Genomic DNA, 27,500 nt, shown 5'->3' with positions numbered 1-27,500 from the left:
TTGACAATATGATATATTTTTGAATAAAATAAATTAAAATACATATATTATTTGTGGTAACATTCTACGAATACGGCCATAATTTAATAGCGTTCATTTTCGTTTTTCATTAATTGAATATATTTAATAAATTTGTTCAAAATATCTTTATTTTTACACTTACAAAATATATAATCACATTTGCTTTAATTTTGCTCATTTCAAAAGAAAATAAACATTTGTATTTTGATATTAAATTTAAAATTTAACTTGAATTTGACATTTAATGCGTGAAATTATATATCAAGTAAAACCATCATTCACATTAAGTGAGATGAGTGTTTTATAATTATAAGAAATTAATTCAATAATAATAATTTGATTTTAATAATGGAAAAATTTTTGCTCTATATAAGTGACATATTATTTAAGTTGCAAACATAACAAGATTTATGATGCATACTTATTTACTCTTCTTATATAAAAGGTTAAAGATTATGAACAATTAAACTAAGAACTAATTTAATGCCCATAATCTTTACTCAAGTATTAACGATAAATCCAAATATAACCAGAAAAGTCCCAACACACCACCTTCGCATTGAAAGGAGACGACTGTCCACCAGTAACGTTGGATGGTCAAACCATTCCCAGATCGGATGAAGCCAAGTACCTGGGACTGACCATGGACAGGCGCCTAACCTGGGCCTCCCATACTAAAAACAAACGCAAACAGCTGGATACTAAGCTCGGAAAAATGTACTGGCTCCTAGGAGGCAGGTCCAAGTTGAGACTCCAAAACAAAATCCTGCTATACAATACGATGCTGAAACCAATATGGCATACGGGATTCAACTATGGGGCACAGCTAGCGCCTCCAACATCCAGAGAATTCAAAGCTTTCAGTCCAAACTCCTACGCGTGATAACTGGTGCACCGTTCTATATGACAAACAAAATACTACACCGTGAACTGGAGGTGGAGACGGTGCTCGAGACCATTCAGAGCAGAGCGAAGAGCTACATTGAGAGGCTGAGTAATCATGAGAACAGTCTAGCAATCAACCTGCTGGACAATAGCTTACACATCAGAAGGCTTAAACGTCACCATCCACTGGACCTACCTTTCCGTCTGAGCTGAGCAGCCCCTAGGACCCACACTGACATTATCCTAATCAGTCCGTACTTATTGTCCTCCAATGCCAACGTTTAATCAAATTTATTAATTGTTATTTATAAATTGTATGTATCATCACATTTTGTAATTTTTGCCATATGTTAACGTTTGATCAAATTTAATAATTGTCCCTTGGATAGATCTTAAATAAAGTAAACAGAACCAAAAAAAAAAAAAAAAAAAAAAAAAAAAAAAAAATATGTATTTTTATAAATACCATCAAATTTCATTATAATAAATAAATAAATAGACATTGCCGATTATAAATGCATAAGACATATGTATTTAAGAATTTTACCAATATTACATATGACTGACCATGCTCGACATCACACCACCTAAGTAGGTTTTGTGCCACATACTCTCGAAATGGACCATTTATATATGAAGGTACCACTCAACAATAAATTTTCATATGTATTTTTATAAATACCATCAAATTTCATTATAATAAATAAATAAATAGACATTGCCGATTATAAATGCATAAGACATATGTATTTAAGAATTTTACCAATATTACATATGACTGACCATGCTCGACATCACACCACCTAAGTAGGTTTTGTGCCACATACTCTCGAAATTGACCATTTATGTTTGAAGGTACCACTCAACAATAAATTTTCATATGTATTTTTATAAATACCATCAAATTTCATTATAATAAATAAATAAATAGACATTGCCGATTATAAATGCATAAGACATATGTATTTAAGAATTTTACCAATATTACATATGACTGACCATGCTCGACATCACACCACCTAAGTAGGTTTTGTGCCACATACTCTCGAAATGGACCATTTATATATGAAGGTACCACTCAACAATAAATTTTCATATGTATTTTTATAAATACCATCAAATTTCATTATAATAAATAAATAAATAGACATTGCCGATTATAAATGCATGAGACATATGTATTTAAGAATTTTACCAATATTACATATGACTGACCATGCTCGACATCACACCACCTAAGTAGGTTTTGTGCCACATACTCTCGAAATTGACCATTTATGTTTGAAGGTACCACTCAACAATAAATTTTCATATGTATTTTTATAAATACCATCAAATTTCATTATAATAAATAAATAAATAGACATTGCCGATTATAAATGCATAAGACATATGAATTTAAGAATTTTACCAATATAACATATGACTGACCATGCTCGACATCACACCACCTAAGTAGGTTTTGTGCCACATACTCTCGAAATTGACCATTTATGTTTGAAAGTACCACTCAATAATAAATTAACATTTTTTCCCCATACAATAAATGGGCGTTTTTAAGAAATCACCAAAGTATAAAACATTCGTATGTGATATGCATATTCCCATATGATATGGATGTTCCCATACGATAAATGGGCGATATTAATATTTTTAGTTTTTAGTAATTGTCCCTTGGATAGATCTTAAATAAAGTAAACAGAACCAAAAAAAAAAAAAAAAAAAAAAAATATATATAGTCGATATTAAATAAATCCCATACGTTATGATATATTTTCATATGATATGAAAAATTTTAAATGTTGAGTAAATTTTTATTTTTTTCATATGAATGGGCGAAATTAAATAAATCGCATACGTTATGATATATATTTTCATACGATATGAGAAATTTTGAATGTTGAGTAATTTTTTTTTTTTCATATAAATGGGCGAAATTAAATAAATCCCATACGTTATGATATATATTTTCATATGATATGAAAAATTTTAAATGTTGAGTAAATTTTTTTTTTTTTCATATGAATGGGCGAAATTAAATAAATCGCATACGTTATGATATATTTTCATATGATATGAAAAATTTTAAATGTTGAGTAAATTTTTTTTTTTCATATAAATGGGCGAAATTAAATAAATCCCATACGTTATGATATATTTTCATATGATATGAAAAATTTTAAATGTTGAGTAAATTTTTTTTTTCATATAAATGGGCGAAATTAAATAAATCCCATACGTTATGATATATTTTCATATGATATGAAAAATTTTAAATGTTGAGTAAATTTGTTTTTTTTTTTCATATATATGGGCGATATTAAATAAATCCCATACGTTATGATATATTTTCATATGATATGAAAAATTTTAATGTTGAGTAAATTTTTTTTTTTTTCATATGAATGGGCGAAATTAAATAAATCCCATACATTATGATATATATTTTCATATGATATGAAAAATTTTAAATGTTGAGTAAATTTTTTTTTTTTTTCATATGAATGGGCGAAATTAAATAAATCGCATACGTTATGATATATTTTCATATGATATGAAAAATTTTAAATGTTGAGTAAATTTTTTTTTTTCATATAAATGGGCGAAATTAAATAAATCCCATACGTTATGATATATATTTTCATATGATATGAAAAATTTTAAATGTTAAGTAAATTTTTTTTTTTTCATATAAATGGGCGATATTAAATAAATCGCATACGTTATGATATATTTTCATATGATATGAGAAATTTTGAATGTTGAGTAAATTTTTTTTTTTTTCATATATATGGGCGATATTAAATAAATCCCATACGTTATGATATATTTTCATATATTTTTTTTTTTTTTTTTTTTTTTTTTTTTTTTTTTGGTTCATTTGGCAACATTATGAAGATGACAGTTGGCACCGCCGTTTTCATTTATTAAAGTTATATACATATAACTTTTTTTTCTTTTGACCTTTTAATAGGTACAGTAGGAATCTCTTTAAATATATATATTGCGTCACTAAATAAATGACGATTCATTTGGCTACATTATGACGATCACAGTTGAAACCGCCGTTTTCGTTCTTTTAAGTTATATACATATAACATTATTTTTCCACCTTTCAATATGGACAGTAGGAGTTTCTTTAAAAATATTTATTGTATCTCTGAATAAATGACAATTCATTTGGCAACATTATGAAGATGACAGTTGGCACCGCCGTTTTCATTTATTAAAGTTATATACATATAACATTTTTTTCTTTTGACCTTTTAATAGGTACAGTAGGAATCTCTTTAAATATATATATTGCGTCACTAAATAAATGACGATTCATTTGGCTACATTATGACGAACACAGTTTGAAACGCCGTATTCGTTCTTTTAACTTATATATATATATAACTTTTTTTTTCACCCATTTAAACATGAAGAGTAGGAATCTCTTAAAGTACATTCATTGCGTCACTAAAGAAATGACGATACATTTGGCTACCTAAAAAAAAAGAGGATAGAAATGGACTTATTATTATATGAAATACTCTTCCATATAATAATAGTACATCAGCAATTTAAAAAAATCGAATCATCAAGCAAAGGATAAGCTTCAGTGGATCGCAGTATGGCAGCTGCTCAACCACTTACAACACCTTGCCTGTTACAAAAGTCGTTTACAATTGATTCTAGGCTTTGTCATTGTATTAAATAATGTTTTAATAAGTAACTAGCGCGGCATCAGGTGATCGAAGATCCTCCCAATTTACTATGTTACAAATAACATTGGCATCACATCCATTGTCGTTTATAAAATAAACTTTTAATGGTTTAGAAGCCATACAATGCAAATTGCCCCTTATTTATCATTGCAGTCCAGCACGGATACGACCTTAGAGGCGTTCAGGCATAATCCAACGGACGTAGCGTCATACCACTGTTCGCTCGAACAAGTATTGTGCCATTGGTCCGTACCTGCGGTTCCTCTCGTACTACGCAGGAATGCTGTCGCAACAACGTTTTGTCATTAGTAGGGTAAAACTAACCTGTCTCACGACGGTCTAAACCCAGCTCACGTTCCCTTGCATGGGTGAACAATCCAACGCTTGGTGAATTTTGCTTCACAATGATAGGAAGAGCCGACATCGAAGGATCAAAAAGCGACGTCGCTATGAACGCTTGGCCGCCACAAGCCAGTTATCCCTATGGTAACTTTTCTGACACCTCTTGTTAAAAACTCTTTAAACCAAAAGGATCGATAGGCCGAGCTTTTGCTGTCCCTGTGTGTACTGAACACCGAGATCAAGTCAGCATTTGCCCTTTTGCTCTATGTGTGGTTTCTGTCCGCACTGAGCTGGCCTTGGGACACCTCCGTTATTATTTGAGAGATGTACCGCCCCAGTCAAACTCCCTACCTGGCAATGTCCTTGAATTGGATCATACCTGAGTAATTGGAGTTATACCAAATATTTCAAATTAAAAATACATAAATGCACTCTCTCATTAAAGAATTTGTTTGCGATTATATAACAAACTCGTGATACTTTGATCAAGAAGCTTGCATCAAAACCCAATACCATAAGATATAATAAATATATCCGTGACATATAGTACAGCGGGTCAAAACAATGCGTCAACCAACGCCCTTCGGAGATACTGCTATTGCAGCATCTCGTCAGTGCCTATTGAATGCCATGCTGTCGGACATGACACTCCCCCTGGGTAAGGAGCGAGGCCCATCTAAAACCTCTGCTGGTCTATGGGTACAGCACCCGGTTGTGTAACGCAACTCCACGCTGAGTCGAATGACTCTCCCCGCATTTGGGTATCAAACCACAGCCACTACGATCTCCCACAAGGGGGCCAACCACTAATTGGGCTAGCCTTGGGCCACTAGCCCATCCCGTAGTACCGAATCACAGCTTCGGTCGGCTGTTCGCAGTCGAAACTACTAGCCATATGTGTCCTCGACAACACGGAATGGATCGTCCTCGACTCCCCCCAACTAGGGTTCGTCTACCAGATTGCAGCTTTGGCGGGCTGTTCGCAGTCAGAGACTACTAGCCATTTTAGTTCAACACGAACATGGAATGGATCATCCCCGACTCGCCCCTCATGGGGTTTGTCTACCAGATTTGCAGCTTTGGCGGGCTGTTCGCAGTCGAAACTACTAGCCATTTCTGTTCAGCACGAACAGGGAATGGATCATCCCCGACTCCCCCCTCATGGGGTTCGTCTACCAGATTTGCAGCTTTGGCGGGCTGTTCGCAGTCGAAACTACTAGCCATTTTAGTTCAACACGAACATGGAATGGATCATCCCCGACTCGCCCCTCATGGGGTTCGTCTACCAGATTTGCAGCTTTGGCGGGCTGTTCGCAGTCGAAACTACTAGCCATTTTAGTTCAACACGAACATGGAATGGATCATCCCCGACTCGCCCCTCATGGGGTTCGTCTACCAGATTTGCAGCTTTGGCGGGCTGTTCGCAGTCGAAACTACTAGCCATTTTAGTTCAACACGAACATGGAATGGATCATCCTCAACTCCCCCCTCATGGGGTTCGTCTACCAGATTGCAGCTTTGGCGGGCTGTTCGCAGTCAGAGACTACTAGCCATTTTTGTTCAACACGAACAGGGAATGGATCATCCTCAACTCCCCCCTCATGGGGTTCGTCTACCAGATTTGCAGCTTTGGCGGGCTGTTCGTAGTCGAAACTACTAGCCATTTTTGTTCACCTGAACAAGGAATGGATCATCCCCGAGTCACCCCGATGGGGGTTCATCTGCCAGATTAAAGCGCTCTGGTACGGCTTTGCAGTGTGTGTGAGCTACTGCTACCAGTTTTGGCCCGTCCGACCCGGCACTGGTTGATCCTGTGTCATTCGTCGCCGCCTTTTAAATGCCGCTCGCGCAAACAATTCCAACATCTGGAGCTGCTCCGGTGTGTCCAGGACCCGGGAAAAGTCCCAACGGGTATCCTCCCTTCTAACACCAAGTCCATCGAGGTCTCGCAAATCTGTGTAGAGTGGGCAAGCCACTAGCACGTGCTGCCAGTCTTCGCAAAGCGCACCACATTGACATGTGGGCGTCCTACTCAGACTTCTCTCATACAGGAATGCATTCAGCGATCCATGGCCAGTCAGCAAGAATCCAGCGTGAAGTCCAAAACCAAAGTCCTTCCGGCTGAAGACGAAGCATGCGTCCGGGATAAACTCATGAGTCGGTCGACCGTGCTCATCGTCATCCCACCTGCGTTGCCACTCGCAGCACATACGTTCATCCAGCATCGCCTTCATCTGCTTCCGATCCAGATTTGCCACATCCAGACCGAACAGCCAATCGCCTTCCTCCAACGGGTGGGAATGCTTCACCTTGTACCTAATCGCCAGTTGCCTGGCAACCAAGTCCAAGGGGGGGCTCCAGCAAGCACCTGCAGTGCCACAGTGGACACTGTACGGCATACCGGCAGGCATCCCAAGAGCATGACTCTCTGGCAAGAGCAGAGGTGCCTCCTGGCGACCATCGTACTCTTAACCGCGGAATACCACACTGAGGCACCAAATAGCGCACAAGGCACCATGAGTCCAGCATACACAGTGCGTCTGGATCGGGGACTGAGACCCCAGTCAACCCTCAGAACGCGACTGAGTGCACCACTGACTCCAGCCAACTTACCGCGTAATCCTGCGATGTGCGGCTGAAAACTAAGCCGCTCGCCGACTGTGATGCCCAGGTATCGGTATTGTGTTACATAACGTAGGCCTGCTCCTGCAAACTCTACAAAGGGTGACCTAGAAGCGGCCAATCTCCCTTTAAGTAACATCATTGCCGTCTTGCTGGTCGAAATCGAAACTCCGACTTCAGCTACCCAGGCTCCCACGACAGACATCAGCTCCTTTCCACGACGTTCCAGCTCGGCTCTCGACCTTCCCTCGACGAGGACCAGCAGATCGTCTGCATACGCACTGAATACACACAGGGGCTCCAAACGTTGGAGCAGCACATCCATCATAGTGTTCCAAATAAATGGTCCACTGATGGATCCCTGCGGACATCCTCGAGTGACCTCCACGTCAACCTCTCCGAATCTGCTGGTCATCCTCGCTTTTCTGCCACTGAAGAAGCTTCTCCATAAGCTGGCTTCCTGGCATCCCGCGTCGATCAAGCGGCGCATCACAGCGCTCCACTCAACGTTGTCGAAGGCACCCTTGAAATCCACGAAAAGACCCAACACGTATACCGCCTGGCTGGCGGCAACGCTGGCCTTTACGTGGTGCCAGGCATCCTCAACACAGCGTCCAGGTCGAAAGCCGAATTGCCATCTATTTCCTTCCGGAAGCACCTCTTTCATCCGATTCACCATGATCCCCTCTAGCACCTTGCCAAACACTGGCAGCAGGCAGATGCCCCGATAGGAAGCTGGATCACTCCTTTCCTTATCGGGGCCCTTGAGGAGCGCCACTACTCTCGGGCATTTCCACTCAAGGGGAAAATATCCCTCTGCCACACAGCGAGATAACAACGCTGTTATGTGCTCGGGGATAGCACGCCATACTGCCTTGCAGATACCACCTGTGATGCCGTCCAATCCGGGAGAGCGCCTGCTCTTCAACCGGGCGACGCATACTCCGATCTCGAAGGCTTCGAGAACCGGTGTAGCTCCGCTTGGAATGACAATGTCGTCACTCGCTGCCGCAACTGGGAAGAAGTTACGGAGGAGGAGACTCGCGCAGTCGTGCCAGGTTACGACTGGCCTGCCATCCTCGCGAAGGCATCCCAACTCTGTGGACCGCTTTCGTCCTCGGCAAATCTTGTACGCATGCCCCCATGGGTCATCTCTGTGGTCTCCAACGAAGTTCCGCCAATGGTCCTCCTTCGTCTTCAGGATGAGCTTCTTGAACTCGCGGACCGCCGTCCGCAGATGAGTTGCAAGAAACTGCGCAGATTCGTTCCCTCTGCGCCTAGCATCCTGGAGCCTCCGCCTAAGTCTCCTGACTTCATGACGTTTTGTACTCAGCTCAGTGGACCACCACTTCACCTTTCCAGCGGCTCGCGACGTTCTGCGACCTAGCACCCTGTCGCACGTAGACTGTACGGCAAGGCGTAGCGCAGACACCGAGGAGTCCAACGGCGACATCCTGATGTGCTCCAACGGAAGGTGCTCCCGAATTTCCTCTACCAGTTCAGAGTCGAACAACCGCCAGTTAGCATTCCTGAGCTTCCAGGACGGCACAGGAGCATATGTGCTCTCAACTGTGTCTGGGGAAGGCGTCACTACAACAGTGATAATGTTGTGGTCGCTCATCTCCCACTCGTCCACACTCCAGTCATACGCGGCCCACGCAGACGCTGCTTCGCTAACGATTGTTACGTCAATATCGCTCTGTCCACGGCGATTATCGAACGTGTACACCTCGCTGAATCTGTTGACGACTCCGGCTCGGCTTGCGAGAATCCAATCCTCTAGCTGCTCACCCCGTCTGTAGTTCGGCTGGCCACGATAGCTATCGTAGCGTTTACAGAACCACATCGGGGATACAGCGTTCGCATCTAGGCAGAGGATGACCGGAGTACTGCTCGCCAGTAGCAGTATGGCATCCATGTACTGGAAAGCGCCCATCAACTCAGCATGTGCATGGCAGTACAGTGAGGTCAGGTAAATAGAGCCAAATTTACCCGTGACCCTCACGCATACTCCAGCCTCGGTGATTAGCGACTCGACCAGTAGATAGGGACAGTAGGAATCTCGTTAATCCATTCATGCGCGTCACTAATTAGATGACGAGGCATTTGGCTATTTTTTTTTTTTTTTTTTTTGATCGCCGAGGAAGGAAATCTTCTAAAGATACGAGCAACCAACTACTGGACAATCTCGTATGCACGATTCGCTGCATCACCGGGACAATGAAGTCCCACAGCGCCTACGTACTAAAACCACCTCTTTTTGACAATGCGATGTTTGTACCTTTTTAGATGTAATGCCAAGGTAGCAGGCAAAAGTATAAGAAAAGCTAGAGGTTAGTACATCTAGCTTCGAGTATACCCAGCACAATACATGAAATATTTGAGAGAGTCATAGTTACTCCCGCCGTTGACCCGCGCTTACTTGAATTTCTTCACTTTGACATTCAGAGCACTGGGCAGAAATCACATTGTGTCAACACCCGCTAGGGCCATCACAATGCTTTGTTTTAATTAGACAGTCGGATTCCCCAAGTCCGTGCCAGTTCTGAATTGATTGTTAATTGATAATCGTTATAATTTAAAAGAACTAATTAAAAATTAGTATTCTTAAAAATTTTAGCAAGAAAGTTCCACAATTGGCTACGTAACTAACTATCCGGGGAACAAATAACTATCATAAATGATAGAAACTCTATTTACCCAGAACGAGCACATAAACCATGTTATTGTTTCCCAATCAAGCCCGACTATCTCAATCTTCAGAGCCAATCCTTATCCCGAAGTTACGGATCTAATTTGCCGACTTCCCTTACCTACATTATTCTATCGACTAGAGACTCTTCACCTTGGAGACCAGCTGCGGATATTGGTACGGCCTGTTGAGAAGTTTGCGTATCCCCACCATAAATTTTCAAGGTCCGAGGAGAAAATATCGACACAACAGTATATGTCATGCTCTTCTAGCCCATCTACCATATCTCTCTGCGAAAGACTTCCATGGTAGTACGGCTATAAAACAGAAAAGAAAACTCTTCCGATACCTCTCGACGGCTTCTTTATGGTCGTTCCTGTTGCCAGGATGAGCACGAGGCCCATATTTAATAACAAACGGATACTCAACAGGTTACGGAATTGGAACCGTATTCCCTTTCGTTCAAAATTATTCAAGTGTTTTATTATTTATTATTTCATTTGACATTTTTAAAACTTGAAAATTTTCGGCTTTCGCCTTGAACTTAGGACCGACTAACTCGTGATCAACCACTGTTCACACGAAACCTTCTCCACTTCAGTCCTCCAAGGTCTCATTCGATTATTTGCTACTACCACCAAGATCTGTACCAATGGCGGCTCCATGCAGGCTTACGCCAAACACTTCTAAGCACACCATTGTACCTTCCTACTCACTAAAGTTTCAAAATTTATATTATAAATAATATAAATCATCTACTTTAGCGGTAATGTATAGGTATACAACTTAAGCGCCATCCATTTTAAGGGCTAGTTGCTTCGGCAGGTGAGTTGTTACACACTCCTTAGCGGATTTCGACTTCCATGATCACGTCTGCTGTTTACAACCACGCTTCATGTTTTTGATTTTATTTGGCACTACATTACGTTTGTTCATCCACAGCGCCAGTTCTGCTTACCAAAAGTGGCCCACTGGGCACAATATATCATAACCTTAAACTTCATATCAAGAAAGTTAAGGTTCTTACCCATTTAAAGTTTGAGAATAGGTTAAGATCGTTTCGACCCTAAGGCCTCTAATCATTCGCTTTACCAGATAAGATTATTTTATATAACATTTAAATGCACCAGCTATCCTGAGGGAAACTTCGGAAGGAACCAGCTACTAGATGGTTCGATTGGTCTTTCGCCCCTATACTCAATTCTGACAATCGATTTGCACGTCAGAACTGTTTCGGTCTTCCATCAGGGTTTCCCCTGACTTCAACCTGATCAAGTATAGTTCACCATCTTTCGGGTCACAGCATATATGCTCAAGGTACGTTCCAGTTAGAGGTATAAATAATATAAATATCATTATACATAACTATATAGAACGCCCCGGGATTGTGTTAATTATCTATAAATAGTTAAAAAACTAATCCCATTATTAGTCAAGTTAATTATGCTATTAGGTTTATATCCCAATAACTTGCACATATGTTAGACTCCTTGGTCCGTGTTTCAAGACGGGTCCCGAAGGTATCCTGAATCTTTCGCATTGTTAATCATACAAGTGCATATAATAAACACAGAAAATCAATGATAATCATGCTATTATATAATTCCGAAAAATTAACGCACTGTATTCATATAAATCTATCAACACTTTATCAAATTAATGACATTTATTCTATGTTAAAATGCAAGCAAAATAATTTAAATAAACTATAAGTCATATTTTATGATAAATTTGGTTTATGTTAATAGATTACAATGTCCTTATATGGAAAAAATGCACACTATTATTATAATATTATTAAAATATTAAAACTCTAATGATGAATTTTCCATAATGGATATTCAGGTTCATCGGGCTTAACCTCTAAGCAGTTTCACGTACTATTTAACTCTCTATTCAGAGTTCTTTTCAACTTTCCCTCACGGTACTTGTTTACTATCGGTCTCATGGTTATATTTAGTTTTAGATGGAGTTTACCACCCACTTAGTGCTGCACTATCAAGCAACACGACTCTTTGGAAACACCATCTAGTAATCATTAACGTTATACGGGCCTGGCACCCTCTATGGGTAAATGGCCTCATTTAAGAAGGACTTAAATCATTAATTTCTCATACTAGAATATTGATGCTCCATACACTGCATCTCACATTTGCCATAAAGACAAAGTGACTTAGTGCTGAACTATTTTCTTTTCGCTCGCCGCTACTAAGAAAATCCTTGTTAGTTTCTTTTCCTCCCCTAATTAATATGCTTAAATTCAGGGGGTAGTCCCATATGAGTTGAGGTTGTATATACACACAAATATATTATTTAATATATTAAAACCATTGTTAATTTTTACTTTAAGTGAAGAATAATATTATGACACAATTATTTTTTCATTTCATATCATTAATAAGAGGCAATTCTAGATTAAAATTTAATATTTTTTATGCTAGACATTCCTCAGTATCATTTGATTTGAAAAAGAAAATTATACATCTTCGTTTTTCTCATACATATGTGAGCCAATGTGTTTCAATTATTATTAATATTATGAATATACATATATATCCAATAATATACCATATGCTTTAATATTTCGTAAAATATTAAAACAACTTATTTAGCATAGTCTTACAACCCTCAACCATATGTAGTCCAAGCAGCACTCTAAAATTAATTAAAGTACCATAACAGCATGGACTGCGATATGCGTTCAAAATGTCGATGTTCATGTGTCCTGCAGTTCACACGATGACGCACAGTTTGCTGCGTTCTTCATCGACCCATGAGCCGAGTGATCCACCGCTTAGAGTGATTATTAAATTGTTTGTTTATTTCATTACGTCAATAATATTTTTATTGAAAGAAATTAAAAATACACCATTTTACTGGCATATATCAATTCCTTCAATAAAATCTTAACCCAAACGAATGCTGCGAAATGTCTTAGTTAACATAAGTGATTGAATACTGGACTTGACAAAATTTAAAAACTTGAAATTTAAAGTAAACTATCAATTTATGTAAAACGTTAACCTTAAATGCAGGTACAACATTGTACATTTGGGATGTTGCTTTAACCAATGTATGCCCAAACCAACAATGGCCAATACATTACGCAACGCCTGTATATTATGGTACATATACACGCAGATAAATAAAGATATACAAAAATCATTTTCAATCTCCGATCGGAATACATAATTCAAGAAGAGTTAATATATTTTTTTTCTACCGTCAATTGTTATATATTTATACTCATTTTACTTTATTTAAATTTAATTTAATTTAATTTAATTTAATTTTTCAAATCAAATATTGTTTTAAATCGACTTCCCCTGATCAGATTTAATAATAATAATAATCAATTTCATTTTCATTTTATGCTCTCATCTTCAATTTCATTTTCATTTTATATATCTTTATATTAATTTGGTATTTATTTATTTTAATAACGGTTGGAAAATACAATAATGATCCTTCCGCAGGTTCACCTACGGAAACCTTGTTACGACTTTTACTTCCTCTAAATAATCAAGTTCGGTCAACTTTTGCGAAACAACCGTAACACGCAAGGCGTCACAGTGATCACGTCCGGAGACCTCACTAAATAATTCAATCGGTAGTAGCGACGGGCGGTGTGCACAAAGGGCAGGGACGTAATCAATGCGAGTTAATGACTCACACTTACTAGGAATTCCAAGTTCATGTGAACAGTTTCAGTTCACAATCCCAAGCATGAAAGTGGTTCAGCGGTTTACCCGGACCTCTCGGTCTAGGAAATACACGTTGATACTTTCATTGTAGCGCGCGTGCAGCCCAGGACATCTAAGGGCATCACAGACCTGTTATTGCTCAATCTCATTATTGCTAGACGCAATTTGTCCATTTAAGAAGCTAGTGTCCTTATAATGGGACAAACCAACAGGTACGGCTCCACTTATATAAACACATTCAAACACAATAAACATTTTACTGCTACCATGAATGAAGGCAATATAAGCTTCAACACCATAATCCTGAAGATATCTATTTAATATATTTGAGTCTCGTTCGTTATCGGAATTAACCAGACAAATCACTCCACGAACTAAGAACGGCCATGCACCACCACCCATAGATTCGAGAAAGAGCTATCAATCTGTCTTACACACTTATGTTCGGACCTGGTAAGTTTTCCCGTGTTGAGTCAAATTAAGCCGCAGGCTCCACTCCTGGTGGTGCCCTTCCGTCAATTCCTTTAAGTTTCAGCTTTGCAACCATACTTCCCCCGGAGCCCAAAAGCTTTGGTTTCCCGGGAAGCGACTGAGAGAGCCATAAAAGTAGCTACACCCAATTGCTAGCTGGCATCGTTTATGGTTAGAACTAGGGCGGTATCTGATCGCCTTCGAACCTCTAACTTTCGTTCTTGATTAATGAAAACATCTTTGGCAAATGCTTTCGCTTAAGTTAGTCTTACGACGGTCCAAGAATTTCACCTCTCGCGTCGTAATACTAATGCCCCCAAACTGCTTCTATTAATCATTACCTCTTGATCTGAAAACCAATGAAAGCAGAACAGAGGTCTTATTTCATTATCCCATGCACAGAATATTCAGGCATTTGAAGCCTGCTTTAAGCACTCTAATTTGTTCAAAGTAATTGTACCGGCCCACAAAAACACTCGATTAAGAGCACTAATGTAGGTTTTTAAATAGGAGGAATATATAAAAAAGTACAAGTACTTAATTACATATAAGAACTCCACCGATAATACGCTTACATACATAAAGGTATAGTACTAACTACAAATGTATGTTGTACTACCCGTATGAAGCACAAGTTCAACTACGAACGTTTTAACCGCAACAACTTTAATATACGCTATTGGAGCTGGAATTACCGCGGCTGCTGGCACCAGACTTGCCCTCCAATTGGTCCTTGTTAAAGGATTTAAAGTGTACTCATTCCAATTACAGGGCCTCGGATATGAGTCCTGTATTGTTATTTTTCGTCACTACCTCCCCGAGCTGGGAGTGGGTAATTTACGCGCCTGCTGCCTTCCTTAGATGTGGTAGCCGTTTCTCAGGCTCCCTCTCCGGAATCGAACCCTGATTCCCCGTTACCCGTTGCAACCATGGTAGTCCTAGATACTACCATCAAAAGTTGATAGGGCAGACATTTGAAAGATCTGTCGTCGGTACAAGACCATACGATCTGCATGTTATCTAGAGTTCAACCAATATAACGATCAATTGATCGCTTGGTTTTAGTCTAATAAAAGCACACGTCCCAGAAGGTCCGTGTTTTAATTGCATGTATTAGCTCTAGAATTACCACAGTTATCCAAGTAACTGTTAACGATCTAAGGAACCATAACTGATATAATGAGCCTTTTGCGGTTTCACTTTTAATTCGTGTGTACTTAGACATGCATGGCTTAATCTTTGAGACAAGCATATAACTACTGGCAGGATCAACCAGAATAATGTTATTTATTAAATGTGTTGTTAAAATAACGATAAGTTTTATGATTTTTAACAAACACATATTTTTAAATATTTAAAGATACTTGACAATATGATATATTTTTGAATAAAATAAATTAAAATACATATATTATTTGTGGTAACATTCTACGAATACGGCCATAATTTAATAGCGTTCATTTTCGTTTTTCATTAATTGAATATGTTTAATAAATTTGTTCAAAAATATCTTTATTTTTACACTTACAAAATATATAATCACATTTGCTTTAATTTTGCTCATTTCAAAAGAAAATAAACATTTGTATTTTGATATTAAATTTAAAATTTAACTTGAATTTGACATTTAATGCGTGAAATTATATATCAAGTAAAACCATCATTCACATTAAGTGAGATGAGTGTTTTATAATTATAAGAAATTAATTCAATAATAATAATTTGATTTTAATAATGGAAAAATTTTTGCTCTATATAAGTGACATATTATTTAAGTTGCAAACATAACAAGATTTATGATGCATACTTATTTACTCTTCTTATATAAAAGGTTAAAGATTATGAACAATTAAACTAAGAACTAATTTAATGCCCATAATCTTTACTCAAGTATTAACGATAAATCCAAATATAACCAGTGAATAAACTTCAGCAGAGAGAACGATCCTAAGATCGTTTCATCATACACCTTAGAATACCTTGGTAGGCTTTTTCATTATCTTTTGCATTTGACATATTAACGTTGAAGTAGAGCAGCCTTCAACATGACTGAACAACCACTGTTCATCATGAGTAGGTTTTGTGCCACATACTCTCGAAATCGACCATTTATGTTTGAAGGTACCACTCAACAATAAATTTTCATATGTATTTTTATAAATACCATCAAATTTCATTATAATAAATAAATAAATAGACATTGCCGATTATAAATGCATGAGACATATGTATTTGAGAAATGTACCGATATTACATATGACTGACCATGCTCGACATCACACCACCTAAGTAGGTTTTGTGCCACATACTCTCGAAATTGACCATTTATGTTTGAAGGTACCACTCAACAATAAATTTTCATATGTATTTTTATAAATACCATCAAATTTCATTATAATAAATAAATAAATAGACATTGCCGATTATAAATGCATAAGACATATGTATTTAAGAATTTTACCAATATTACATATGACTGACCATGCTCGACATCACACCACCTAAGTAGGTTTTGTGCCACATATTCTCGAAATGGACCATTTATATATGAAGGTACCACTCAACAATAAATTTTCATATGTATTTTTATAAATACCATCAAATTTCATTATAATAAATAAATAAATAGACATTGCCGATTATAAATGCATGAGACATATGTATTTAAGAATTTTACCAATATTACATATGACTGACCATGCTCGACATCACACCACCTAAGTAGGTTTTGTGCCACATACTCTCGAAATGGACCATTTATATATGAAGGTACCACTCAACAATAAATTTTCATATGTATTTTTATAAATACCATCAAATTTCATTATAATAAATAAATAAATAGACATTGCCGATTATAGATGCATGAGACATATGTATTTAAGAATTTTACCAATATTACATATGACTGACCATGCTCGACATCACACCACCTAAGTAGGTTTTGTGCCACATACTCTCGAAATGGACCATTTATATATGAAGGTACCACTCAACAATAAATTTTCATATGTATTTTTATAAATACCATCAAATTTCATTATAATAAATAAATAAATAGACATTGCCGATTATAAATGCATGAGACATATGTATTTAAGAATTTTACCAATATTACATATGACTGACCATGCTCGACATCACACCACCTAAGTAGGTTTTGTGCCACATACTCTCGAAATGGACCATTTATATATGAAGGTACCACTCAACAATAAATTTTCATATGTATTTTTATAAATACCATCAAATTTCATTATAATAAATAAATAAATAGACATTGCCGATTATAAATGCATAGACATATGTATTTAAGAATTTTACCAATATTACATATGACTGACCATGCTCGACATCACACCACCTAAGTAGGTTTTGTGCCACATACTCTCGAAATGGACCATTTATATATGAAGGTACCACTCAACAATAAATTTTCATATGTATTTTTATAAATACCATCAAATTTCATTATAATAAATAAATAAATAGACATTGCCGATTATAAATGCATAAGACATATGTATTTAAGAATTTTACCAATATTACATATGACTGACCATGCTCGACATCACACCACCTAAGTAGGTTTTGTGCCACATACTCTCGAAATGGACCATTTATATATGAAGGTACCACTCAACAATAAATTTTCATATGTATTTTTATAAATACCATCAAATTTCATTATAATAAATAAATAAATAGACATTGCCGATTATAAATGCATAAGACATATGTATTTAAGAATTTTACCAATATTACATATGACTGACCATGCTCGACATCACACCACCTAAGTAGGTTTTGTGCCACATACTCTCGAAATTGACCATTTATGTTTGAAGGTACCACTCAACAATAAATTTTCATATGTATTTTTATAAATACCATCAAATTTCATTATAATAAATAAATAAATAGACATTGCCGATTATAAATGCATAAGACATATGTATTTAAGAATTTTACCAATATTACATATGACTGACCATGCTCGACATCACACCACCTAAGTAGGTTTTGTGCCACATACTCTCGAAATGGACCATTTATATATGAAGGTACCACTCAACAATAAATTTTCATATGTATTTTTATAAATACCATCAAATTTCATTATAATAAATAAATAAATAGACATTGCCGATTATAAATGCATGAGACATATGTATTTAAGAATTTTACCAATATTACATATGACTGACCATGCTCGACATCACACCACCTAAGTAGGTTTTGTGCCACATACTCTCGAAATTGACCATTTATGTTTGAAGGTACCACTCAACAATAAATTTTCATATGTATTTTTATAAATACCATCAAATTTCATTATAATAAATAAATAAATAGACATTGCCGATTATAAATGCATAAGACATATGAATTTAAGAATTTTACCAATATAACATATGACTGACCATGCTCGACATCACACCACCTAAGTAGGTTTTGTGCCACATACTCTCGAAATTGACCATTTATGTTTGAAAGTACCACTCAATAATAAATTAACATTTTTTCCCCATACAATAAATGGGCGTTTTTAAGAAATCACCAAAGTATAAAACATTCGTATGTGATATGCATATTCCCATATGATATGGATGTTCCCATACGATAAATGGGCGATATTAATATTTTTAGTTTTTAGTAAAATTTTTTTTCATATATATAGTCGATATTAAATAAATCCCATACGTTATGATATATTTTCATATGATATGAAAATTTAATGTTGATAATTTTTATATATGATATAAATGTTTAATTTGAGTAAATTTTTTTTTTTTTTCATATGAATGGGCGAAATTAAATAAATCCCATACGTTATGATATATTTTCATATGATATGAAAAATTTTAATGTTGAGTAAATTTTTTTTTTTTTTTTTTTTTTTTTTTTTTTTTTTTTTTTTTTTTTTTTTTTTTTTTTTTTTTTTTTTTTTTTTTTTTTTTTTTTTTTTTTCATATGAATGGGCGAAATTAAATAAATCCCATACATTATGATATATATTTTCATATGATATGAAAAATTTTAAATGTTGAGTAAATTTTTTTTTTTTTCATATGAATGGGCGAAATTAAATAAATCGCATACGTTATGATATATTTTCATATGATATGAAAAATTTTAAATGTTGAGTAAATTTTTTTTTTCATATAAATGGGCGAAATTAAATAAATCCCATACGTTATGATATATATTTTCATATGATATGAAAAATTTTAAATGTTAAGTAAATTTTTTTTTTTTCATATAAATGGGCGATATTAAATAAATCGCATACGTTATGATATATTTTCATATGATATGAGAAATTTTGAATGTTGAGTAAATTTTTTTTTTTTTCATATATATGGGCGATATTAAATAAATCCCATACGTTATGATATATTTTCATATGATATGAAAAATTTTAATGTTGAGTAAATTTTTTTTTTTTCATATAAATTATGAAGATGACAGTTGGCACCGCCGTTTTCATTTATTAAAGTTATATACATATAACATTTTTTTTCTTTTGACCTTTTAATAGGTACAGTAGGAATCTCTTTAAATATATATATTGCGTCACTAAATAAATGACGATTCATTTGGCTACATTATGACGATCACAGTTGGAACCGCCGTTTTCGTTCTTTTAAGTTATATACATATAACATTATTTTTCCACCTTTCAATATGGACAGTAGGAGTTTCTTTAAATATATTTATTGTGTCTCTGAATAAATGACAATTCATTTGGCAACATTATGAAGATGACAGTTGGCACCGCCGTTTTCATTTATTAAAGTTATATACATATAACATTTTTTTCTTTTGACCTTTTAATAGGTACAGTAGGAATCTCTTTAAATATATATATTGCGTCACTAAATAAATGACGATTCATTTGGCTACATTATGACGATCACAGTTGAAACCGCCGTTTTCGTTCTTTTAAGTTATATACATATAACATTATTTTTCCACCTTTCAATATGGACAGTAGGAGTTTCTTTAAAAATATTTATTGTATCTCTGAATAAATGACAATTCATTTGGCAACATTATGAAGATGACAGTTGGCACCGCCGTTTTCATTTATTAAAGTTATATACATATAACATTTTTTTCTTTTGACCTTTTAATAGGTACAGTAGGAATCTCTTTAAATATATATATTGCGTCACTAAATAAATGACGATTCATTTGGCTACATTATGACGAACACAGTTTGAAACGCCGTATTCGTTCTTTTAACTTATATATATATATAACTTTTTTTTTCACCCATTTAAACATGAAGAGTAGGAATCTCTTAAAGTACATTCATTGCGTCACTAAAGAAATGACGATACATTTGGCTACCTAAAAAAAAAAGAGGATAGAAATGGACTTATTATTATATGAAATACTCTTCCATATAATAATAGTACATCAGCAATTTAAAAAAATCGAATCATCAAGCAAAGGATAAGCTTCAGTGGATCGCAGTATGGCAGCTGCTCAACCACTTACAACACCTTGCCTGTTACAAAAGTCGTTTACAATTGATTCTAGGCTTTGTCATTGTATTAAATAATGTTTTAATAAGTAACTAGCGCGGCATCAGGTGATCGAAGATCCTCCCAATTTACTATGTTACAAATAACATTGGCATCACATCCATTGTCGTTTATAAAATAAACTTTTAATGGTTTAGAAGCCATACAATGCAAATTGCCCCTTATTTATCATTGCAGTCCAGCACGGATACGACCTTAGAGGCGTTCAGGCATAATCCAACGGACGTAGCGTCATACCACTGTTCGCTCGAACAAGTATTGTGCCATTGGTCCGTACCTGCGGTTCCTCTCGTACTACGCAGGAATGCTGTCGCAACAACGTTTTGTCATTAGTAGGGTAAAACTAACCTGTCTCACGACGGTCTAAACCCAGCTCACGTTCCCTTGCATGGGTGAACAATCCAACGCTTGGTGAATTTTGCTTCACAATGATAGGAAGAGCCGACATCGAAGGATCAAAAAGCGACGTCGCTATGAACGCTTGGCCGCCACAAGCCAGTTATCCCTATGGTAACTTTTCTGACACCTCTTGTTAAAAACTCTTTAAACCAAAAGGATCGATAGGCCGAGCTTTTGCTGTCCCTGTGTGTACTGAACACCGAGATCAAGTCAGCATTTGCCCTTTTGCTCTATGTGTGGTTTCTGTCCGCACTGAGCTGGCCTTGGGACACCTCCGTTATTATTTGAGAGATGTACCGCCCCAGTCAAACTCCCTACCTGGCAATGTCCTTGAATTGGATCATACCTGAGTAATTGGAGTTATACCAAATATTTCAAATTAAAAATACATAAATGCACTCTCTCATTAAAGAATTTGTTTGCGATTATATAACAAACTCGTGATACTTTGATCAAGAAGCTTGCATCAAAACCCAATACCATAAGATATAATAAATATATCCGTATAATGGCTAGGAAATGATACACGTTCCATTTAATCAAGTAAGTAAGGAAACAATAAGAGTAGTGGTATTTCATTGGCGATATCAAACACAAGGAATAATATCTCCCACTTATTCTACACCTCTTATGTCTCCTTACACTGCCAGATTAGAGTCAAGCTCAAAAGGGTCTTCTTTCCCCGCTAATTATTCCAAGCCCGTTCCCTTGGCTGTGGTTTCGCTAGATAGTAGATAGGGACAGTAGGAATCTCGTTAATCCATTCATGCGCGTCACTAATTAGATGACGAGGCATTTGGCTATTTTTTTTTTTTTTTTTTTTTTGATCGCAGAGGGAGGAAATCTTCGAAAGATACGGTCACCTTACCACGGGTGAATTGCCGCATGCACGATTCGCTGCATCATCAGAACTATAAAGTTCCACAGCGCCTACGTACTAAAACCTCCTCTTTTTAGCCATACGATGTTTATGCCTTCTTTTAGATGTCATGCTGAGGCAGCAAGCGCCTTTGGTTAATTTGTTCGTAACCCCAAGATTAGAATGTGTCAAATCATATATCATTTATGTTGGATTTTGCTCCAATTTAAAAGTGTACTCAAATTTTCAGTTCTGCTTGGTTCGCTGGGGTCGTAGGCGGACGTAATCCTAGACCATATTCCAACGTTTTCTAATATTCGTCAGGATTAGACCTTCAGAATACCGCCGCTCGAATCTGTTACTAACTAGACAATGGCCTAGATAGCATCCAGAGGACACCACGAGGAGGTTTCGAGTCGACTTGACCTGGATCCGGACTTACGAAGTATAGCATTTCTGCGTTGACCTTCTGCGTTCACCAGGACCATGTCCTCCTTAAGAGAGTCATAGTTACTCCCGCCGTTGACCCGCGCTTACTTGAATTTCTTCACTTTGACATTCAGAGCACTGGGCAGAAATCACATTGTGTCAACACCCGCTAGGGCCATCACAATGCTTTGTTTTAATTAGACAGTCGGATTCCCCAAGTCCGTGCCAGTTCTGAATTGATTGTTAATTGATAATCGTTATAATTTAAAAGAACTAATTAAAAATTAGTATTCTTAAAAATTTTAGCAAGAAAGTTCCACAATTGGCTACGTAACTAACTATCCGGGGAACAAATAACTATCATAAATGATAGAAACTCTATTTACCCAGAACGAGCACATAAACCATGTTATTGTTTCCCAATCAAGCCCGACTATCTCAATCTTCAGAGCCAATCCTTATCCCGAAGTTACGGATCTAATTTGCCGACTTCCCTTACCTACATTATTCTATCGACTAGAGACTCTTCACCTTGGAGACCAGCTGCGGATATTGGTACGGCCTGTTGAGAAGTTTGCGTATCCCCACCATAAATTTTCAAGGTCCGAGGAGAAAATATCGACACAACAGTATATGTCATGCTCTTCTAGCCCATCTACCATATCTCTCTGCGAAAGACTTCCATGGTAGTACGGCTATAAAACAGAAAAGAAAACTCTTCCGATACCTCTCGACGGCTTCTTTATGGTCGTTCCTGTTGCCAGGATGAGCACGAGGCCCATATTTAATAACAAACGGATACTCAACAGGTTACGGAATTGGAACCGTATTCCCTTTCGTTCAAAATTATTCAAGTGTTTTATTATTTATTATTTCATTTGACATTTTTAAAACTTGAAAATTTTCGGCTTTCGCCTTGAACTTAGGACCGACTAACTCGTGATCAACCACTGTTCACACGAAACCCTTCTCCACTTCAGTCCTCCAAGGTCTCATTCGATTATTTGCTACTACCACCAAGATCTGTACCAATGGCGGCTCCATGCAGGCTTACGCCAAACACTTCTAAGCACACCATTGTACCTTCCTACTCACTAAAGTTTCAAAATTTATATTATAAATAATATAAATCATCTACTTTAGCGGTAATGTATAGGTATACAACTTAAGCGCCATCCATTTTAAGGGCTAGTTGCTTCGGCAGGTGAGTTGTTACACACTCCTTAGCGGATTTCGACTTCCATGATCACCGTCCTGCTGTTTTAAGCAACCAACGCCTTTCATGGTTTCTGTATGAGTTGTTAATTTGGGCACCGTAACATTACGTTTGGTTCATCCCACAGCGCCAGTTCTGCTTACCAAAAGTGGCCCACTGGGCACAATATATCATAACCTTAAACTTCATATCAAGAAAGTTAAGGTTCTTACCCATTTAAAGTTTGAGAATAGGTTAAGATCGTTTCGACCCTAAGGCCTCTAATCATTCGCTTTACCAGATAAGATTATTTTATATAACATTTAAATGCACCAGCTATCCTGAGGGAAACTTCGGAAGGAACCAGCTACTAGATGGTTCGATTGGTCTTTCGCCCCTATACTCAATTCTGACAATCGATTTGCACGTCAGAACTGTTTCGGTCTTCCATCAGGGTTTCCCCTGACTTCAACCTGATCAAGTATAGTTCACCATCTTTCGGGTCACAGCATATATGCTCAAGGTACGTTCCAGTTAGAGGTATAAATAATATAAATATCATTATACATAACTATATAGAACGCCCCGGGATTGTGTTAATTATCTATAAATAGTTAAAAAACTAATCCCATTATTAGTCAAGTTAATTATGCTATTAGGTTTATATCCCAATAACTTGCACATATGTTAGACTCCTTGGTCCGTGTTTCAAGACGGGTCCCGAAGGTATCCTGAATCTTTCGCATTGTTAATCATACAAGTGCATATAATAAACACAGAAAATCAATGATAATCATGCTATTATATAATTCCGAAAAATTAACGCACTGTATTCATATAAATCTATCAACACTTTATCAAATTAATGACATTTATTCTATGTTAAAATGCAAGCAAAATAATTTAAATAAACTATAAGTCATATTTTATGATAAATTTGGTTTATGTTAATAGATTACAATGTCCTTATATGGAAAAAATGCACACTATTATTATAATATTATTAAAATATTAAAACTCTAATGATGAATTTTCCATAATGGATATTCAGGTTCATCGGGCTTAACCTCTAAGCAGTTTCACGTACTATTTAACTCTCTATTCAGAGTTCTTTTCAACTTTCCCTCACGGTACTTGTTTACTATCGGTCTCATGGTTATATTTAGTTTTAGATGGAGTTTACCACCCACTTAGTGCTGCACTATCAAGCAACACGACTCTTTGGAAACACCATCTAGTAATCATTAACGTTATACGGGCCTGGCACCCTCTATGGGTAAATGGCCTCATTTAAGAAGGACTTAAATCATTAATTTCTCATACTAGAATATTGATGCTCCATACACTGCATCTCACATTTGCCATAAAGACAAAGTGACTTAGTGCTGAACTATTTTCTTTTCGCTCGCCGCTACTAAGAAAATCCTTGTTAGTTTCTTTTCCTCCCCTAATTAATATGCTTAAATTCAGGGGGTAGTCCCATATGAGTTGAGGTTGTATATACACACAAATATATTATTTAATATATTAAAACCATTGTTAATTTTTACTTTAAGTGAAGAATAATATTATGACACAATTATTTTTTCATTTCATATCATTAATAAGAGGCAATTCTAGATTAAAATTTAATATTTTTTATGCTAGACATTCCTCAGTATCATTTGATTTGAAAAAGAAAATTATACATCTTCGTTTTTCTCATACATATGTGAGCCAATGTGTTTCAATTATTATTAATATTATGAATATACATATATATCCAATAATATACCATATGCTTTAATATTTCGTAAAATATTAAAACAACTTATTTAGCATAGTCTTACAACCCTCAACCATATGTAGTCCAAGCAGCACTCTAAAATTAATTAAAGTACCATAACAGCATGGACTGCGATATGCGTTCAAAATGTCGATGTTCATGTGTCCTGCAGTTCACACGATGACGCACAGTTTGCTGCGTTCTTCATCGACCCATGAGCCGAGTGATCCACCGCTTAGAGTGATTATTAAATTGTTTGTTTATTTCATTACGTCAATAATATTTTTATTGAAAGAAATTAAAAATACACCATTTTACTGGCATATATCAATTCCTTCAATAAAATCTTAACCCAAACGAATGCTGCGAAATGTCTTAGTTAACATAAGTGATTGAATACTGGACTTGACAAAATTTAAAAACTTGAAATTTAAAGTAAACTATCAATTTATGTAAAACGTTAACCTTAAATGCAGGTACAACATTGTACATTTGGGATGTTGCTTTAACCAATGTATGCCCAAACCAACAATGGCCAATACATTACGCAACGCCTGTATATTATGGTACATATACACGCAGATAAATAAAGATATACAAAAATCATTTTCAATCTCCGATCGGAATACATAATTCAAGAAGAGTTAATATATTTTTTTTCTACCGTCAATTGTTATATATTTATACTCATTTTACTTTATTTAAATTTAATTTAATTTAATTTAATTTAATTTTTCAAATCAAATATTGTTTTAAATCGACTTCCCCTGATCAGATTTAATAATAATAATAATCAATTTCATTTTCATTTTATGCTCTCATCTTCAATTTCATTTTCATTTTATATATCTTTATATTAATTTGGTATTTATTTATTTTAATAACGGTTGGAAAATACAATAATGATCCTTCCGCAGGTTCACCTACGGAAACCTTGTTACGACTTTTACTTCCTCTAAATAATCAAGTTCGGTCAACTTTTGCGAAACAACCGTAACACGCAAGGCGTCACAGTGATCACGTCCGGAGACCTCACTAAATAATTCAATCGGTAGTAGCGACGGGCGGTGTGCACAAAGGGCAGGGACGTAATCAATGCGAGTTAATGACTCACACTTACTAGGAATTCCAAGTTCATGTGAACAGTTTCAGTTCACAATCCCAAGCATGAAAGTGGTTCAGCGGTTTACCCGGACCTCTCGGTCTAGGAAATACACGTTGATACTTTCATTGTAGCGCGCGTGCAGCCCAGGACATCTAAGGGCATCACAGACCTGTTATTGCTCAATCTCATTATTGCTAGACGCAATTTGTCCATTTAAGAAGCTAGTGTCCTTATAATGGGACAAACCAACAGGTACGGCTCCACTTATATAAACACATTCAAACACAATAAACATTTTACTGCTACCATGAATGAAGGCAATATAAGCTTCAACACCATAATCCTGAAGATATCTATTTAATATATTTGAGTCTCGTTCGTTATCGGAATTAACCAGACAAATCACTCCACGAACTAAGAACGGCCATGCACCACCACCCATAGATTCGAGAAAGAGCTATCAATCTGTCTTACACACTTATGTTCGGACCTGGTAAGTTTTCCCGTGTTGAGTCAAATTAAGCCGCAGGCTCCACTCCTGGTGGTGCCCTTCCGTCAATTCCTTTAAGTTTCAGCTTTGCAACCATACTTCCCCCGGAGCCCAAAAGCTTTGGTTTCCCGGGAAGCGACTGAGAGAGCCATAAAAGTAGCTACACCCAATTGCTAGCTGGCATCGTTTATGGTTAGAACTAGGGCGGTATCTGATCGCCTTCGAACCTCAACTTTCGTTCTTGATTAATGAAAACA

At 36.3% G+C, this 27,500-nt stretch overlaps 3 non-coding genes and 2 pseudogenes across 3 annotated transcripts; all 5 read right to left on the bottom strand.

The window, feature by feature from the left end:
* Window positions 1-4,481: 4,481 nt before the first annotated feature.
* On the bottom strand, window positions 4,482-12,563 carry LOC124461731 (annotated as a pseudogene).
* Window positions 12,564-12,894: 331 nt separating this feature from the next.
* On the bottom strand, window positions 12,895-13,074 carry LOC124461732. The gene has a single exon (XR_006955236.1). It is a non-coding gene; the product is annotated as a 5.8S ribosomal RNA (ribosomal RNA).
* A 657-nt stretch (window positions 13,075-13,731) lies between these two features.
* LOC124461733 lies at window positions 13,732-15,726 on the bottom strand. The gene has a single exon (XR_006955238.1). It is a non-coding gene; the product is annotated as a small subunit ribosomal RNA (ribosomal RNA).
* A 5,164-nt stretch (window positions 15,727-20,890) lies between these two features.
* LOC111519618 lies at window positions 20,891-25,380 on the bottom strand (annotated as a pseudogene).
* A 331-nt stretch (window positions 25,381-25,711) lies between these two features.
* LOC6653682 lies at window positions 25,712-25,891 on the bottom strand. Its single transcript, XR_006955234.1, has one exon. It is a non-coding gene; the product is annotated as a 5.8S ribosomal RNA (ribosomal RNA).
* Between the last annotated feature and the right edge of the window lie 1,609 nt (window positions 25,892-27,500).

This window comes from Drosophila willistoni, unplaced genomic scaffold (assembly GCF_018902025.1).
Source record: "Drosophila willistoni isolate 14030-0811.24 unplaced genomic scaffold, UCI_dwil_1.1 Seg610, whole genome shotgun sequence".
Classification (NCBI taxonomy): Eukaryota; Metazoa; Arthropoda; class Insecta; order Diptera; family Drosophilidae; genus Drosophila; species Drosophila willistoni.
The sequence above is the reverse complement of the archived record's forward strand: the minus strand, read 5'-3'. Positions and strand labels throughout refer to the sequence as shown.